The following is a 19,476-nucleotide window of genomic DNA, read 5'->3' on the forward strand; positions in this document are numbered from 1 at the left end:
CGGCGGGCTCGGGGCGTCCTGGACCCGGCCCGGCGGCGAGGGTCTGTGCGCAGGGGCCGGCCCCGGCTCCCCCGGGGCCCCCGGAGCTGATTTCCACGCGGAGAGGATGTTGGCAGCCCCGGCGACCTGCCGTGGCGCGGCGGGATCCACCGTCCAGTAAGTTAGAATCTTGCCCTCTGCCTTTCTGGGAACTCGAGAGCCTTGGCCTGGCGGGTTTGGGATGAGCGATGAGTAGTTCGCTGGACCGAGGAAAGGGGCTTTCGGATTCCCGAGTGTGCTTGTTAACCGTGTACTTTCATCACCAGACTCGGAGTGGCGGGGAGTTTGGGCGTTGGTGGGGGTGGGGGTGCAGGGGGAGACATCAGATGGCCCAGGCGTGCATCGAGATAATTCCGGGTTTGTGCACTTGATGGGAGGCATATTGTTACCTAACACCTAAAAATAGACCTCCTCCAATCAGTACCGATTTGGGGTCGCAGATGTGGTTTGGAGTCCCCTTTTGAGAAGCGAGAGGTCTGGGAACCATATGATGCTTTCTCCATCCTTTGACCATTCCCCTCCCCGACCAGATGATTTTCGAAACTTGTTTGTTGAAACTTTCTCTGTTTGTGCCTTGCATTTACAGATTTGTTGGGTGGCCCCACAGCCTTATCATGCTCATTCTTTTTGGGATGGCTTGTTGGTTTAGTTGTGTTTACCCTCCCCCAGACGAATGCGCTCTTATTTTTGCCAGTGTTGGGGGTGGGTATTGACTTTCAGGAAGGGCAGCCATGAGGCTGCAAGTGTCCGGTGCCCGGATACACTGTGAATTTTCCTGTAAGCATGGAAAAGTCTTCTGTTCGCTGGAGCCCCTGACTCCAGGCCCTCCTAGAAGAGGAGAGAAGAGAGGAAATCTCTTGTGAGGGTTTTTAGGGAGAATAGGGTGAAGTTCTGGTTTTCCTTTCTGGTCTTAGGTTTTCCAAAGAGAGGCTGGTACCCCCCACTGGCCCACTCCACCACCTGAGTCCAGGCTTCTGAAGCTGTTTAGAGGCTGGAGAAGCAAACCCTGGAGAAACGTGGGTTTGTGTGTGTGCGGTGGGTGGGCGGGAGCCGCGAGGATGTGGGGACTGTATCTGCTCTGCTGTTAGTCATAGGGCGTTGCAGCCCTATTTTGCATACTGGCGTTGACAAGTTGAGGCTTGTTCATTTGACACAGTCCTGTGGTCACAGCAAATCTTTCTAAAAGTCTAACCAGCGGAGAAGGTGGTTGTATGGATCCTCTGAACCCTGAGTGGAACTTCCTGGAAGATTTCTTAGGAGAGAGACCTTGCGGGAAGCAGCAGCCGGACACATGGAATCACTGGCTGGGCAGAGCCTGGTGGCCTGGTCTCTGCTGTTGGAGAGGAGTCACGTCTCAGAGGTGAGGACTGCCGCCCGGTCTCGGCCGCTGGCATACAGCCCGCCTGGAATTCCACGTGTGATGGGAAGGTGGGGTGGGTCCAGGGCCCACCGTAACGCTGGACCCACTGAGCCCCGAGAAGGGATTTATCATGTGGTCACATTGTCGTTTTGCCAGCTTAAAGGTGCTTTTTATGGTTGCTGCTGCTTTACCTACTTGTGCATGCAGAATATTGCATAAACCAGGCGTCTCTTGAAAAATAGACGAAATCAGCTGCTTTTTCGGATTTTTCTCTCTCCCCCATGCTGTCTGGTGTGTTCTTTCTGTCCTTGGCTGGAGCTTTTTGGGGGCTAGAAAGAGGGGAGTTCTTTTTCTCGGTTCTGAACTATCCGACCCCGATTGGCTGGTCAGAAGCTCGGGTGAATTCTCACTGTCCACATCCAGTCAATCCCTTGTGTTTCGGGTGTTTTGTTCTTGAACGGTTGGTAGGCTGGCTGGCTGGGTCTGGGGCCTTCTGCTTGCCTGAGGTGGACATTTCTCGTACGGCTCAGCTCCAGAGTCTCCTGGACAGAAAGCCGTGCCTTACTTTTTTCATCTTTGCATCTTTGTCCCTGAATTTAGCCAGGCCAATGTCAGATTAACCCTTTCCTGAGGAAGCCGAGGACCTTGGACAGTTGTTGGTCCATATTGCGGTCATGGGTGGTCGTGGGTCCTGCCAAAGTGTGCTTGTTCGAGGTCGGGTGCTCACCAGGTGCTTGGGTTTCTTATTTTGCAGTCCCTTTCATAGTTGGCTGCAGACACATCACTCTCCTTGTTTTTGTTTTTTCTTTCTCTCCTGATGCCGGTTTGTGATTTCTTTAAGAGACCAGGACTCCCTTGTTTATATATCCCGTGTCTATAGGGGACTCTGGTCCCAGGTGGGAACAGTGCCACAGTCTGGAGTCATTTTCATCGTTGATGAGTCCCATGGACAGTCACTTGTGCACTCTCCCTACCTAGTAAGCCTCAAAAACTCTGGGCTTTCCTGGAGAAAGCTGCTCACATGGGTCTCTGATAGGTGCCTCTTTTGTGCCTTTTGTTTTTCCGAGTGATCTAAGGAGTTGATAGCAGTAGTAATAATAATTGTAATAGTAACAATGATAGTAGTTCCTGTAATAACAGGAAACTAGATCATGTTAAGCATGTTCTTTGCATTTTATGCCCCTTACAACCTCACCAGGCAGTTATAATAAAATGTCTAGCAGAGATGAGGTTCTTATCGTGGGCCGGCCTAAGTTCTAAATTCTGTAAATATATTATCTCCTTTAATCTCCCAATAATCATGTAAAATAGGATTATTATTATTATTGCCACTATTTTGCAGATGAGGAACCCACAGCTCAGAGCAGTTGAAAATAGCCCCTTGGGTCACAGCTGGGGAGCAGCAGAGCCATCAGGCTGTGGCCCAGGGCCAGCTCCCAGAAGTTAGAGGGCAGCGAAATAAAAAACAAGCAAAAGATGCTTGTTGGCCTGAAGCAGAAGGATAGAGGCAGGACAGAAAGCCCAGCATCTTACCCAAAGACACCATTGCTCTGGCTGCTTGCCTCTCGCCCTGGGGGTAGTGGGGCTGCTTCTAGTGAGACCAAGGAGACTCGACAGGCCTTTAGTGTCTGGAAAGCTCTGGCCCCAGGGTCTGGGGAACAAAGCCTCTGGGGTCCAGGCAGGAGCCTCTGGGGTGCAGATCTATGAGCATTTGCAGACTGCCACATCCAGGCACCCTGCCTGGCTTTGTGACCAGCATTTAATTACTGTCACCATCCATAGCAGATGGGAGATGGGGTCCTTCCAGCGAGCGATCACATCTTCCCCTCCCTCACACTCCCCGGAACTTTTCAGAGTCCCTGCCTTTATCCTGATTATGTTCCGCTCCTAAACCTCCCCTTACAGAGACTGTGGTGGCCCCTCTCCCCACCATGTCAGTAAAAACAGTAACAGTGTGGCTCACAAAACACTGTGGTGGCCCCTCTCCCCACCTGTCAGTAAAAAACAGTAACAGTGTGGCTCACAAAACACAGGACTTTCATTCACGAGGCCAAAAGTGTCTCAGCCAGTGTTTTAATGGCAGAATTCTGGATTGCCTTTCCTTTATTTTCTCTTCCTCTTTTATGAGGGGTGAAGGTACAAGGTGGTGTCTTGCTGGCGTCTGATGGGTAATCTGAGCCCCAGTATTTCGTGTTTACCTGCCTCTCTCTCCCTTGTTGACCATAAGCCACTTGTGGGCAGTGGAGGGTGGGGTGGGCAGGGCCAGTGGCCTGCCTCACCTGTCTGGGGGCTGCTACAGGCTTGGTACTTCATTGACTCCGGTGACCATCAAGAACTGCTCTGTTTTCAGGGGCCCCTGGATGGCTCGGTCGATTGAGCGTCCAACTTTTGATTTCGGCTCAGGTCATGATCTCAGGGTTCTTGAGTTCGAGCCCCATGTCAGGCTTCTGGCTGAGAGCACAGACCCTGCTTGATATTCTCTCTGCCCCTCCCCTGTGTTTTCTCTCTCTCCCAACATAAATAAAATAAGGGAAAAAAAAAGAACTGCTTTGTTTTCAAGGAAACTAGCAGCCCCCAGTCTACAGTCATTGTCTAAGCTATGAAACAGCCCCACATGGTGCGAAGTGAAGGGTTTGCCCCAAGGGAATGGATGCTGAAGAAAGAGAAGGAAACAAAGCAGCAATAGGCATCTGGGGACATATAAGGGGCTTGTGCAGATCAGGGTTACTTTGGGGCAAGTTACTTCACCTCTGTAAGCCTCAATTTCCTCATCTGTAAAACGGGGACGATAAAATGCCAGCTTCACAGGTTGCTGTGAGGAGGAGGAAAGAGGGGATGGACAGCAGGAATTCAGCAGCATGTCTGGGCTCATAGTAAACCCTCAGTAAAAGTTAGCTAATATTACTGCTACGATTAATGGGTTTCATTACTTCCTGTGGCTGCTTGGAGTGGTGGTTTCTGAATACATTGTAATGCGTAAAGGGAACATTCTGGTTACACAGACCATAAGATGGCAGGGACTTCACCAGAGGTCTTTGCAAGCATCTGAGAGCAATGCTGGCTGTTATAAGTAAGAAAGAGATAAGAGATCAGGGAAGCTGTCTCAGAAAGGACAGGGATGGGGGGGGTGCCCCTCACCAGTCCACCTGCCTGGCTTTGCAGGTCACTTATGGTCTCTGTGGCTATGCAGGCAGAATGCTCTTTTCTTCCCAGGGATGGTGCAGAGCACATAGCACAGAGGAAGGAAGCTCTTGAAGAAGGTATAAGAGCAGTTGTTATTTATTATTCTTTAGGTCTCCCTTTTCCTGGTAACTTTGCTACTCTGCTCAAGATTGACTGATCCCTTCATTCATCTATCCTCAGTTGCTGAGGGCCCTGCATGGTTCTGTTCTAGCTCTGGGAGATCCAGCAGGGAAGGAGAGAGACAAACATCCCTGTCCTCCCCTAGCTTCTTTTCTAGTTCCAGCCACACAGTGGAGGCAGGCTGGTCCCCAGAGGGAGATGTGGAACACAGGGAGGCGATGCGGGCAAAAACTGCACCCGCCGCAGTGCGGAATGGCCCCGGCCCCCTGCACTATTAGGTGTGGCGTAAGGTGCTTTGCCCCAGGCCTGGCATGTGGTAGTTGCTATATTTATACTCTCCCATTTCCCCTCCTGAGATTTGTCACCGCCTCCTTGTCACCGGCTGAATGTTTGTGTCCTTCCAAAATTCCTAGGTTGAAATTTTAACCCCCAATGTGATGGTATTTGGAGGTGGGGCCTTTGAGAGGCAACTGGGGATAGATGGGGGGATTTAGGGCAGGGTCCTCACTATGTGGTTAGAACCTCTGGAAGAAGATCTACCAGAGAGCTTTCTCCCTGTCTCTGAGTGAGGACGTAGAAAGAAGGTGAATTTATAAGCCAAGAAAAGAGCTCTCACCAGAAGCCAGTTTTGCCAGAATCGTGATCTAGCTTCCAGAACTATGAGAAAGAAATTTCCATTGTTTAAGCTGCCCAGTCTGTGGTATGCAGCCTGAGCAAACTAAGACAGTACTTATCATTACCCGATATACATATATCAGTCTTCTCTCACTAAATTGTCAATTCTGTAATGCTGAGGGCTTACAGTGCATTCATTCACTTTCTTTAATTCAGCAAATACTTAGTGTATGCCTGTTCTGTACTGTGCACTGTTCTAGAGGGTGGAGATGCACAAGGGACAGTGCATAAAGGATTTCTGTGCAGACGGTGCTTGAGTTATAGCTAGGAGAGACAGGTGAGGAGCGCAGACATAACACATAAGGACATTAATGGTGTTCTAGAGGGTAATGTGCTCTGAAAGAGCAAGGAGAGCACCCAGGGCCTGCAGGGGTGCAGTGGGCTGCATGCGGTGTTAACCTGGCTGGTCTGCTCTGTCCAGAAGCAGACATTGGAGCAGCCTTGAAGGAGGTGAAGGAAAGTCTAGAGGAGGGTGTTGCGGGTCCCTGGGAGAGCCAGCATAGAGGCTGAGGGCAGGGGTGAGGCTGTGAGATGGAGGACCAGCACGAAGAATGAACTGGAGCAGTGTGAGCAAGAGGGACAGAGGCGGAAGGAGAAGCCAGGGCATGAGCTGAGATTCTGGGGAACATCCTGTTCATTCTGTTACTCGTATGTATCCTGGAACGTGCACCACGAGTCTAGTTAACATCTGTCACCTTGTGTTTTACTCGGTAAAATGAGCCGCAAAAAGGTTTTAGAGGGAAAAGGGATTGGATCTGACTTTTGGAGCGGTCTGTCTGGCTGCGGTGCAGAGAAGGGCCGACATCAGAGGCAGAAGCCAGGGCCCCAGGGGCAGATGTGCAGGCATATCAGGCGCTTGGTCCAGGCAGGCAGCGTGGACACGGCTTTTCAAGTGACGGGCTTCCGCCCTGCTCGCTGCTGAATCCCGAGCATCTGAACCTGCACCGCCCGTCCCGTGGGGTAGCCCCCAGCCTTCAGTGGCCAGTGAGCACGCGAAAGAGGCTAGTCTGAAAGGAGATGTTTTGTAGGTATAAAATACACGGCGACTCTCAAAGACTTAGTATAAAGAACGTCAAATATGTCATTAATGAATTCTTTAATGTAGATCGGTATATTTGAGATGATATTTTGGTAAATCCTCCGTTTTAGGATTACACATTGTACGGTTTCAATATCTTGAAAATTTTAGGTAACTCTTGTGGCTCATGAGATTGGCTGCGAAGCCACGTCTGCTGTTCGAGAGGTGTGATGCTTGTGTCGATGATGCAGTGATGCTCTGTGTATTACATGCCAGGCGAATGTGTATATGCAGCATTACACTTGTATTCGTTTTTTTCTTTACTTTCATTTATTCAGCTGCTCTTTGTGGAATGCCTGTTGGGTGCCGAACGTTGTTCTAGGCCTTGGGCTTTCAGCAGTGATCAACGGATATGGTACCCGTTCTCACGGAACTTATCATGTCGTGGGGGAGACACAGAAGGGAGCATGCGTCTGAAAAAAAACCCCTGTTATTATAAGGAATATGAAAGAATATAAGTAGAATCACGTGAGAAGATACTTTATGCAGATGAGAGGGTCAGCGCTGGATTTCTGCCTGGCAGTGAGACATGAAGAGCTGGGAGATCACCAGAGAAGGAGCAAAGCACGCGTGGAAAGGGAAAGATTGATACATGTGACTAGATATGAAAGAGGAAAGCACAAAAAGCTGTGATAATGAGGATAAAGGGTTCCCCAAAGTCAGCAACAGAAAGCCAACCGACCTCAGAGCAAAGCAGGGAAAAGACAGGAGCAGGTGGTTCTCGAAACAAGAAAGCAGAGTCAGCAGGGCACCTGGAAGGAGGGTGAATCTCACTGACAAAGTCAAGTTCAAGGTCTGATTGAGGTCTGATGTCTGTCCAGTAGATGTCCTCTGCTTTGGTGCAAACACACACACACAGCTGTGTGACCGCGCTGTGTAATCATCACGGTGGAGGTACGGAACAATTCGGTCACCCCAGGACTCCCCCCCGGCCCCTGTGTCGTCCGTCTGCTCCCCCGCCTTCACCCTCTCTGCTGCCTACAACCAACACTTGGGTGTCTGACCTTACGGTTTTGCCTTTTTTGTGTAAACGGAATCATACAGTGTGTAGCTCTCCGAGTCTGGTTTTTCTCTCGTAGCCTAAGGTGTGGGGGACACGGCGGTGCTGCTGCCCGAGTCCCCGGCTTGCAGGTGTAGACGGGGCCGAGGGGCGATCTGCTCTGTGCATGTTGACCCTCCAGCCAGAGGGGAGGGTGTTTGAGTTGTTTCCAGGTGGCACATTTTTCATGTGTTAAAATGTGCCCCAAATAGGAAGTCTGACTCAAGTCTTGGAGAGGCTGTGTGGCACAGGGTCCCCCTACGAGCGAGCGCGTGAGGTCGCCCTGAGAGACGGGCTGCTGGCCTGCGGTAAAGTCGGAAACGTGTGTGCAGCCCCACTGCTGTGGTGTCACGTTGGGAAGGCACAGCTCTGCTGTCACTTGAGGACACTTAGAGATGGATGTGTCTGGAACGTGGGCTGCAAGACAGATCAAACTCACTGTTGTCATCTTGGGAGGAGAGAGGGGTTGGGGCTCACCCTGAGGGTCAAAGGTACTTTAACTTGACTTTGAATGCTTTTTAAAAGAAGATTATAGACATGCAAAATGCTTCCTGGAGGAGGTGACCCCAAGCTGAGTCATAAAGCATAAATAGGAGTTAGTTAGGAGGGGGACTGGGGAAAGGGACTGAAACCCATTCCATTTTCCCAGCTGGCTGCTTCTGTGAGATGTGACTGTTAGAGGAGTGAATCTGCAGATGCCAATCTTCTGGAAGAATCCGGTCATTCCTAACTTCAGTGTTATTCAAGTCCCATAGCTACCAGCTGCCTGTGACCGGACAAACCTGTGCTCTGCCCCATGTCCCAGGTGCCCACAGGGCGGGCAGCACTCAGCCTGGAGTTTGGGGCGGGTGAGGGCTGGGATCTTGCCCCGCTCCCGGCTCCCATTCCCTGGGCTGTTCCGTTGCTGCTCACTGCAGGCCTATGACGAAACAGGTCCTCGACTAAAAATGGGGAGGCATTAAAGACTTTCCAGGCTTGCCCTCTGCAAAGCTCACTCTGGCCAGAAGGAGGCTGGGAGGAAGGTCTGCGGGAGGTGGGGGTCCCCGTGAGGCCATTCTGGGGCCGTGATGTCAGGTTGTAACCAGGGGACCCAAGGCGAGATAGTTGGACAACCAGAGTCCAGAGTGTCAGGAAACCTCCATGTATACAAGGTGAAAACCTTATTGTACCATCTCAATCGCGTCTGCCAAGACCATTTCCATGGGCAACAGTTGTTGAAATAGTGAGCTCCCCTTTCCTTGGTCACCCCTTGCTTGTTTAAAACCTTTAAAACCTTTTGCTTTTCCTTTTTAACAAATAACTATGCAGGGAATGCCTTTCCTCCAGATTGAGAAAGCATGTATGGAATGTCCAGACAGCCTTAGGGAAGGCTTTTGGGATAGTGCCTTTGGTGCCTGGAGGACCCAGAGGCTGGGGGGGAGGGGCGGCAGCCTCCCTGCTCCTCCCAGGTGCGCTGGGGGTGGGGGGAGGCACCTCTGTGAACCGGCAGGGGAGACAGCCCACGGACAAGGCCCCAGGTCCCCACTGGCCATGTCCTCTGATTACAGACCTGGCTGGGGTAGTCTGGCCTTTACCTCATGGGTTTTTTTATGGACCAAATGCACTAATCTGTCTTATAAGAGGCAAGGCACACCAAAAATAGGAACGCTTTGTCCCCAAGTGGGAAGATTGGCTGAAGGGATCCCAAGGCTGTATCCAGCCCAGTTGGATGAGTCATTACTTAAGTGGGGCTATGGAATAAACCCTGTCAGACCAATGCCGGAAAGGGCCTCTGTCCGCTCCAGCTGCTCGCTCATAAATTACAGGGGACTTTCCACACAGTGGACCTTTTGTTTTTCCTCTTACCTTTTGAAAAAAAATGAGAAAAGCCAATCACCCAACAAGAGGGCACTCTCAGCTGTATTAGCTGGAATGTTCTTCGGAGACGCCACGCCCAGGACACCACGCGTGGACAGACCTCTCTGAAATGGCACTCTGATCTCATCCCATCCCCTATTCCAAACCTTCCATTGATTCTTATCATCCCTGTGGGATAACGTCCAAGTGCCCCAGCTTATTTGGAAGGCTGCCGGCTACCTCTTCAGTCCCACACGGGACCCTTCCAACTCTGCTCTCCAGGCGGAAGTCCTTTCTCTCTCCAAAATAAACATGCCCGTGGGGCAGATGTGGCCCCTGGGCCAGCAGTTTGCATCCATTGCTGGGGTTCTCCCATTGCAGGAGCAGACAGGACATGCTTTTCTGTGCTTTTCAGGTGCTGGCCGGGACCTGGCATACCGTGGTGGGCACCCCCTGTGCCCCTGGTGCTGGCTGGGACCTGGCGTGCCGTGGGGGTGCTCCTTGCCTGGCTGGGACCTGGCGTGCCGTGGTGGGTGCTCCCTGTGCCCCTAGTGCCTGGCGGGGACCTGGTGTGCTATGGCGGTGCTTCTGGCTTGAATCCTTAGTGCTGCATCAGGGACAAGCCCCTCTCCGAAGGTAAGGTATGAAGGTCTTTCTCTGTAGAACATTTTGCCCGTGTTATTCTGAAATGCTTCTTCAGACCCTTACATATGTTTGTGATGGGCCATGTGTGCCTGGAAAAGTAGTTGCTGCTTCGATTCTAGACCTCTCCTTTCTTGTTCCTGTTCCCTCTCTGCCCCCTCAACACATTTGCCTTTTTTTCCTTTTCCCCTGAGGAAGCCAGTTCTGTTGTTTCCTGCCGGATCGGAACGCACAGTGTCACACAGTGTCGGTGTCGGTGGGCTGTTCCTAAGCAGTGATGATAGTTTCCAGGCAGCTTGCCGGCCTTTGCCCTCCCGGTTGGTGAGTGATTGCTGATTTTCCTCAGGGGAACACATGTGATTTTCAGATTTCCCTTTATTTCCAGTGAGCTATCACAGCAAAGTTGCTCAAAGAAACAAACCTACCAGCTACCATGGGGAGAAAAGCCTCCTCCCACTTTGTACAACTTTCCCATCTCACCAGCGCTGTGCAGGAAAACTCAGCAAGGTCCTGGTGGGCAACCGTAGGAGCTCCTCTGTGCCCAGAGCTACGCACGGCTCTGGGAGGTAACAAAGGAGAACTCTGGGGGTCACAGAGCAAAAGCGGTGCCGTGATGATGTAGCATTAATGTAGTTACGATGCAGCATCCTGTTATTTAGCAGTATTAATTGCTATACGAAAATCCCATAGCGTAGATCCTAAGCCCTGACTGCGCGCCAGTGTTAAGAACTTTTCCCCCATCAATTCGTGTAAATCATAAATAGGAACTGAGTAAGTGGGAAGATTGCACTTGAACAGCCAAATTCAATCACCCACGGTTCGCTGCGTGTCTCACGGGCAGGCGCTGCTCTGGGCTTGCAGTGCTGCAGTGGAGAAGAGCTTGGGAGCCCCCCTGAGACCCTCCCCACTGAGTCCGGAGCAGGGAAACAGACACCGGATTTTGCACATGCTGACGGCGCCGCAGTGAGGTGGTGGTCCTGGATGGTGCTGGAGCAGTGAGGTGGTGGACTGGATGGTGCTGGAGCCCAGGGGCCCAAGTAGCTGACAAGGGAAGGCTTTGGAGCGCAGGTGCCTGCAGTGGGTCTCCGGGGATCGGATGGCTGAGGTCTGGTTGGTTGGGAAAGGCTTCTAGGTGAGGTGATGGGGTAATGGACAGGGGTGGAGTGGAGTGAGGATTAGCCTTCAGAGGGGCTGTGAGGCTGTGGTTTTAATCTCGGAATGGGAACACTAATTCCTCCTCCTGGGGGGTGGCGAGGGTCTGCGGTAGTAACGGTGGCACATTTCTGACGGCAGTTGGGCCCACTGCCTGAAGGATGCAGTGCCAAGCATTTTACTTGCATCACCCCCTGTACTGCTCAGCACTACCTTATACAGTAGGGACCAGTATCAACGCCATTTTCCAGATGAGGCAAACTGCGGCTCAGGGGAGTTAACTGACTTGCCCAAGTTCATACAGCTCTTAGGTAGATTGGAACCCGGATCAGAGTGCAGAGACTGGCCCGTTAACTCCAGATGCCCAGGAAGTAGAAACATGAATCCTCTGGCCTGGATGAAGTTTCTCTTTATTCCCGCCCCTGTTTTCCCATCCCCCTCTTCTGCACTTTCCAAGAAAGCTGGACAGTTCTGACTTCAGCTGTATATTCTAGATATCAGGCCTCCAGGCCTCTGGTTCTAAGCGAGACAATCTCTGGATAGACTGGGAGAGACAAGGGAGAGACAAGGGAAGAATTGGAGTGGCCTGGCTGATATGAACTGCGGGTAAAGGACTTACTTTCTCTGTTGTGACTTTAATAGGACGTGGCAGCGTGAGGGAGGGGGCGTCATGGGCACTCTGATGAAGCACCAGCAGAGAGGAGCACCGGGGTGTCCCACTCAGCCTTCTCCTCCCCTGCCATCTCCCTCTCATTTCTGCACAGGAAGCCAGGGGTGGGGGCTCCATTTGCCCGCCCGGTCACACCTGTCAGTGCCTCCCTGAACCCAGTGTGGGCGAAAGTGACAGCGTCCGGCGGGCCCTTCCTTCATGTCCCTGGCCTCGGGTCTGCCTCTGTCTCCCCAGAATCTGCCACGACGTGGCTGCGTGACCCTCACATCTCTGTGCTCAGTTTCTTCATCTGTGAAAGGGACACAGGAGGAAAGTGTCCCTGCCTCTTCCTTCCCAGGCACCCCATCTGAGGCCCTGGGACTCCCAGGTGCTCCCAGAGGTGGTGGGGGACCTGCCCTCCAGCAGGCACTTGTGGGGTGAGGGGGGTTGGGGGGGTGCGGGAGGAAGTGGGTCCCAGCCTGCCACATACCTTCGCTCTGGCTCCTTAAACAGGAGCAGGGACTGTGAGCCCTGCACATGGGAAGTGAGTTTTGCACCCTCTGTTGTCCTGCATTGCCAGTTTTCCTGGCAGGAAGTGGACCTGGGAGTTGAGAAGAAACCCTCTTGGTAAGGCCTCCAGACCTGATCCACACCCCCTTCCCCATCGTTCCCAAGAGAAGAGTTTCAGGGCGTTGGATGGGCCACCTCTGCACCTGTCTGGAATCCCCCAGTCATCGGGGGCGGGGGGGGGTGCTTCTGTGTGGGGTCCTGGTGAGGGAGCCAGCGCCCTGGTCCCTGGCAAAGATGGGGTGAGGGCAGGCCCTGGCTGATGTAGCAGTTAGCGGCAGCGCAGGGGTCACGGCATACCCACACGGGACATTCCAGCCCATCGAAGGCCTGTCCAGGCATTGTTCTTGTTGCCAGAATAAATGACTAGCAAATACATGGCTTTGGTGACAGAATCAGTGAGCAAATTTCATGGAGCGTCAGCAGTTAGTCCATTATACTCTACTGATGTCTGCAAAACAAATGGGTGTCATTTGTAGGCCGGTCATGATGCGTGACAGTAAAGGGACACCTGTGAGCCCTCCACCTTGCTCAGGACCTGGAATATGGCCCATGATCACTGACTCCAGCTATGTCTTCTTTCTAGTATCCCCTCAGTGCTGTCTGCTGGAGGGCACCTGGGGGGCTCAGTTGGTTGAGCGTACGACCAGCTCAGGTCATGATCTCATAGTCCATGAGTTCGAGCCCTGCATCAGGCTCTGTGCTGACCACTCAGAGCCTGGAGTCTGCTTCAGATATTGTGTCTCCTCTCTCTGCCCCTCCCCTGCTCGCAGTCTGTCTCTCTCTCTCAAAAAGAAATACAAATAAAAAAAATTTTTTTTCACTACATACATGAATATGCCTCAATACTATATACTATATTCTTTCATTCCTTTTGAGCTTTACAGAAACTCCACACCGTGTGTAGTTCACTTTGCCACTGAATGGGCCACATTGGTACATGCTGTTGTGGTCTGTTGCTCACTGTGGTAATAATCTCTTCCATTATATGAACAGACCACAGTTTATTTGTTCTCTGGGGGCACGTGAGCTGTTTGTTTTGTTGTCCCCTCCCGCCGCCCCTCCCTCCAAACAGTGCCGCTGAGGGGGGGGGCGGTCTTGTATGCCTCCTCCTGTGTGCCAAAGTTTGTGTCTAGGAGCCAGTGCTGCTTTCGGATTGTCCCCGGAGTCATACATTCTCACAATTGGAAGGGATTTCTTTGGCCAAGCAGTTCTTCATCAGAAATCTAAAAGGAGAGGTGCTTGGTGTGGTGTTTAAGAGGTCGGTTGCTGGAGTCGGATGGCCACAGTCTCCCTCCTGCTTTTGCCTCATGCTGTTAGCTCATTGTGCAGCGGCCTTAACTTTCCCTGCCTCAGTTTCCTGAGCAGTAGCTGAGGGCAAATGCCCGGATCCTTTTGAGGTTGAAATGAAGTAGTGCATGAAGACCTCATGATTACACTCATGATGACTTCCCTTTGTCATGGGCTCAGGATTCCAGGCAGGTTCACAGGCTTGCTGGACCTCTGTGCTCTGCCAGATGATCTTGACCCCCCCAGTGGGATTTCCCCTCTCTCTTCCCAGAATTCCCAGTGCCTTTCTGCGTGGAATGTAGGAATGCAGCGCCTCTTCCCCAGTGGGGGGTGTGTTTGTGATTGCCCACGGCTTACAGACTCCCAGCCAGGATAAGCCTTTCAGAACCAGATAAACTGATTGGAGCCTAGTAGAATGGGCTCCCGCCCCACCCTGGATGCCTCCCCCAAGAATAAACAGCCCTGTAATTCTGTGCTGCTCCTTGCCTCACATTCCAGCCTTTGGGTCCTAAGTATGGGAGGAGAGAAGGCAGATCACCCTTCCAGAAGGGCCCAGTTCTTCAGCAAGGTTTATTCATTCATTCATTGTGTCAGGCCCAGAGCCTGGGCTTTTTACTACAAGGGCCTCCGCCTGGCGTTTTGAATCATGTTGGTGGCAGAGACCATGGGATGCCATAGGTAATTCTTCACATGTGTGAGGAGCATGGAAAAGCATTACTCAGCTTGATGGATAAGAGTGAGGGCTTCCAGTCCACACATTGTGAGTTTTGGTTCTGCCTCTGCCTTCCAAAGTCTCCGATCTCCTGGGGACAGTTACTCTCTGGAGCCCGTTTCCTCATTTGTAGAACTAGAGAGTAGATAGCACCTACTAGATACTGTGCTATGAGGACTGAATGAGACTTTGTGCATTAAGAGCTTACCTCCGAGCCAGCATGAAGTAGGTGCTCAGTAGGTGCTGGCTATTACTGTTGCACCCAGGTGGCTCAGTCAAACTTCTCACTCTTGAATTCAGCTCAGGTCATGATCTCATGGTTTGTGGGTTCGAGCCCTACCAAGGGCTCTGTGCCCAACAACATGGAGCCTGCTTGGGATTCTTTCTCTCCCTCTCTCTCTACCCCTCCCAGCTCGCATTGTTTCTCTCTCTCTCAAAATAAATAAACATTAAAAAATACATATAAGTGCTGGTTACTATCCAGCCGACCTGTGAGCCCCAAAGACACCGGTCTGGAGCGTCTGGCACAGTAGGTGGTCAGCAAACACATATCAGGGGAATGAGGGTGTTGATTACTGCTTCCCACTCCGAAAACCTCATTTATAAGTGTTGCTTCTTTTTTTTAATTCCTCGTTTTGGAGTCTTGGGATCTATGCTTAAGCACTGTCTCTGCAAAATAACATTAATTGCTTCCCTCCTTTTGGACTCATGTTAGTGCACATGTAAATAGCTCCAACTGTATGGGAGCCTGTGTGCTGAGCACTCTGCCTTTCTTTGCATTTCATCTGTAGCTTAGTCCTTATGACAGTCTGTGTGGTCAGTGTGAATTTAGCGATGGGGAAACTGAGGCAGAGAGGTAAGTGACTCTTCAAGGTAACAGCAGTAAGTGGTAGGGAGTGAGCTAAGGCCAGGCAGCCTAAGTTGAGGATCTTTTGTGTCTTAACTGGTTTGCTCTCCTGCCTGGAGGTGATCTCCACCTCCAGGGTTTCGGGTAGTTGGTTGAGATGTGCAGTGTGCAAGAACTTGGGGACCCTTGAGAGAAGCCAGCCTCCAGGAGCACAGAGCAGTCCAGGGGGAGCCCCCTCCCCACAAGCGGAAGTGGCAGGGGTGTGAGGAGAACGTGAATGTCCCTTTGTGCCTGTCCCATCTGGCTGCCCAGGTGTCCCCCACATGCTTTCGTCCTTCTGGACTGACTGGCGGTGGATGGAATATGGTTCTAAGGGTAGGGCTGAGCGTGTGTGGTTTAGAACTCTTTGCCTTTTTGAGTGGTGTGGTTGCTTCCGTGCATTTTGCCCTGTGCTCCCAGGTCAGCCTGTTTGGGGATGAATCCGAGTGTCGGTGATAAAGGCAGGTGCGTGCCCAGTCACCCACCCGTCCTGCAGACCTGACTCATGCTGGACAAAGGCTACCTCTGTGTGGTTGGGACTTAATCAGTGAGAGGGGATTAGCGGCAGGGGCAGGCTCCTTCCATTTGTTCTAGTAGGTCCTGGGGCTCAGGTCCCACACCCTCCCTCCCAGGCAAGAACGGCTATCTGCCAAGTTGTGCCCCGCCCCCTCCCAAATTGACAGTGTGGTTTACATTGTGGGGGTAATAAATTACGCCATTTAAGGATATCTTCCAGCTGTTGAGTGGTTTAAACTTCCAGATGTTCCTTTGCCCAGGAAGCAGAGAGGCTGCATGATTGGATCTCTTTAAATTTTTTATTTTTATTAATGTTTTTTATTAATTTTTTGTGAGAGACAGAGAGGGACAGCATGAACAAGGGAGGGCCAGAGAGAGAGGGAGACACAGAATCTGAAGCAGGCTCTAGGCTCTGAGCTAGCTGTCAGCAGAACCAGATGCGGGGCTCGAACCCACAAGCCGTGAGATCATGACCTGAGCTGAAGCCGGACGCTTAGCTTAACTGACTGAGCCACCCAGGCGCCTGTGATTGGATCTCTTTAAAAGTTGATGCAAAAAAATCAGTGACTTGCCTGTGACCCCCAGGGGACATGTAGTATTTCCCTCTAGGGATAGAGGCACAGGTTTGCTAGCTCGGCCTGGGTGAAGCATTTAGCAGGGAGTAAGTGAAGACCTGGATTTGGAGGCTGGAGGCCTTGTGACCCTGGCCTGAGCAGAGGACCTCTCCGACCCTCAGTTTCTGAAGCTTTCAACTGCGGGCACTTTTAAAGAACCACAGGACGCATTGCCAGGCATCAGCCCCAAGGGTCTGTGCAGGTGTTAACCCTTACTGTCAGGGGTGGTCGTCCTGTGTCTGACAATGAAAGAAGACAGACCTAAGAGTCTGCCTTTCACTGGGGGACACGGAAGCCCAGAGAGGTTGGGTTTGTTTAAGCTATAGCTGGGCCTGTGCTCTCCAGTATGGGGCTGCAGAGCACTTGTGTGTGGAAAAAAGTCCGGATCGAAAGTGCTGTAAGTGTAAAATGTCCACTGGATGTCTAAGTCTCAGTACAAAAAAGAGAATATGAAATATTTTTAATGGTTATTCATATTGATGACATGTTGAAACGTTAAGATTTAGATGTATTCATTTAAGTAAAATACACTATGAAAATAATTTAACTTCTTTTTATCATTATTGTTATTTTTAATTTTTTTAATGTTTGGTTTTGAGACAGAGCATGAGTCGGGGGAGGGGCAGAGAAAGAAGGAGACACAGAATTGGAAGCAGGCTCCAGGCTCTGAGCTGTCAGCACAGAATCCAATGTGGACCTCAAACCCACAAACGGGAGATCATGATCTACCCGAAGTTGGATACTTACCCCACTGAGCCACCCAGGCTCCTCCTCTATTATTGTTTTTTAAAAGTAGGCTTCATGCCCCGTGTAGAGCTCGACATGGGGCCTGAACTCACAACTCTGAGATCATGACCCAAGCTGAGATCAAGAGTCGGATGCTCAAGTGACTGAGCCACCCAGGTGATCCTCTTTTTATTATTTTTAATGTGGCTGCTAGAAAATTTTAAATCATTTATGTGGCTGTTGTTTTATTTTTCTTGGACAACGCTGAGCTAGACTTACAAGAACAGCGAGCGGGCTTCAGAGTTGTGCAGTGTACAACCTGCACAACCATATGTGGCAGGCCTATCAGGTCTTGACAGACTTCTTGGATATGAATCCTGGCCCTAGCAGCAGTTCGTTGTGTGATGATGGTTAAGCTGTTTGACCCCTCTGAACTACAGTTCTACTGTAAAGTGAAAATTGCAGTAGCATCTACTTTCATAGGGTTGTTGGAAGGATGAAATGAAATGATGCATATAAAGTGCTTAGAATACTATCCGTCTTCCTCTAGGAACTCAGTGAGTCTTGGTTGTTGTTATTGTGTTGGCTATTGTTTTTTTAGGACCTGGAGACACAAAGGTAGAACAGACAGTCCCACTGGGGAACCAGAAGCAGAATACGTAGACATGTAGTGATTCGTAGAGGGCCCGAGTCCATCCGGGCACATGAGGAGACATTCCCCCAGGGGCAGAGCTGCGGGCCTGCCGGGCACTCGGGACGGCAGATGAAATGACACCTGCTCAGGTGGCTGGGAGCTGGCTCCGCATGGGAACCGCAGGAGCCGTGAGCCTGGGCGAACTGCAGGGAGCACCTAGAGAAGGAGCCCCAGAGACCCAGCTTCTGGAGTTTTCTGTCTGGAGCAAAGGAAGCATTCAGGGTGCCAGAGCGACCTGACTGGATTTGGACCTCTGACCACTCTGCTGCTCCAAGGAGGTGGTGTTGGACAGGCCATGGAGCCTGTGGCAAAGAGACCAGGAGAAGGACGCACACCCTTTCTTTCTTTTTTCTTTAATTCTTTTTAACGTTTAGGAAGCTCCTTCTCATAGTATGTTTGAATTCAAAGTCTTAACACCTTTTTAGAAGAATTGGGTTTTTAATCAAAATAAATACTTGCACATATTTAAAAGCAAATGGGAAAGGCTGACATGGAAAAGAGCCAGAATCCTCTGTCCCCTCTTGTCCGCTCTTAGTCCTGTTCCCAAGTGAACTGGGGTGGGGGTGGGTCAGTATCTCTAAATAATAAGCTCAATTGTCTCTCCCCACTGCCCCCTCCACCCCACCCCAAGTCTTTTTTCCTGGGCCTCCTGGTATCTTACGACTCACACCTGCTGAGCTGAGCTGTCAGCAGGCCTGACCTTCCCTCTCCCACCTGCCCAGTCCTGGCATCTGTCTTTTCGTGTCGGCAAGGCACGTGACATTCATATCCTCTCCCACGTCCGTAACGAGGAGTTCTCTGCGTTATGCTCCAGGTTAATTCTAAAGGTTGTTATATTGGTAAACAGCGTTTATAAGATTATGCCTCTCAGTGCTCTTCTCTGCACATCCAAACTGGAGGCTGATCCCATGTCTTCTGGACAGCTCTCTGTCCTGCAATTTCCAGTCACCTCTTCCTCTTTGAACAATGTGGCTTTTTGTTGTGAGGGTAGCTGCCGTTTGAGCCCTCAGCTGCATCAAGGCCCCTCCTGCCCCCTCTGTTTCTCAGGTCACTTTCCTGGGGACCCTTCAACCCCCTGCCCCACAGCGTTCGGTCACCTTGGACCTGCTGTGGCGCAGAGGGTCCCTGGGGCTTTCCTTCTCTGCTCTCCATGGTCCTGCTGGGCCTGGTCTGCTCTATACTGGATTCCTCTGTCAGTCTCTTTCTAAATACGCTCCCTTATTTTGCAGGATCATGTAGCTTGTCAGCACCATCTGAAAACGGAACGCTTCTCCATCTCATATTACACCTGTTGCTCCTTTGATCCAGGAACATGGGTCACCAGATCTTTCAAATAATGCTTTTTATTTTCCCTGTGGAAAACTGGGGAAAGGGAAAACTTCTTAAGAGTGCGAGGAAGAAAATAGCCTTAATGTATTTCTCTGCATTTCCTTTCTCCTGGAGATGACCTCGTGTCAACAATTTTATTGGATTTTTCTCTTAATGTAAGGGATGTACTTCCACATGGAGTTCAAAGGAGATTTTTAAGTATGACTTGTGCTGCAACATGATGTCGTGTCCCATCACGATGGTGGTTTGTCATTCTCCCAATTTTATCCGCAATTCTGAGTATTCAGAATATTTTTTGTGTTTGTTTCTTCTAACTAGTGCTGAGGTGAGTGTGTGGGGGCATGTGCGTGCACACGTGTGCAAAGAAAC

At 51.0% G+C, this 19,476-nt stretch overlaps 1 long non-coding RNA gene across 8 annotated transcripts in view; it reads left to right on the forward strand.

Annotated features, from left to right (window-relative positions):
- The first annotated feature begins 6 nt into the window (after window positions 1–6).
- LOC115279408 overlaps window positions 7–19,476 on the forward strand; it is a 222,882-nt gene continuing 203,412 nt past the window's right edge. For 6 of the 8 annotated variants that reach the window (XR_003903416.1, XR_003903417.1, XR_003903422.1 and 3 more), the window contains exon 1: window positions 7–156. This is a non-coding gene — a long non-coding RNA (uncharacterized LOC115279408). Of the gene's footprint in view, window positions 157–1,195; window positions 1,400–19,476 lie in introns of all 8 variants that reach the window. The other 2 variants (XR_003903420.1, XR_003903421.1) reach the window with 2 other exon arrangements.

This window comes from Suricata suricatta, chromosome 15 (assembly GCF_006229205.1).
Source record: "Suricata suricatta isolate VVHF042 chromosome 15, meerkat_22Aug2017_6uvM2_HiC, whole genome shotgun sequence".
NCBI lineage: Eukaryota > Metazoa > Chordata > Mammalia > Carnivora > Herpestidae > Suricata > Suricata suricatta.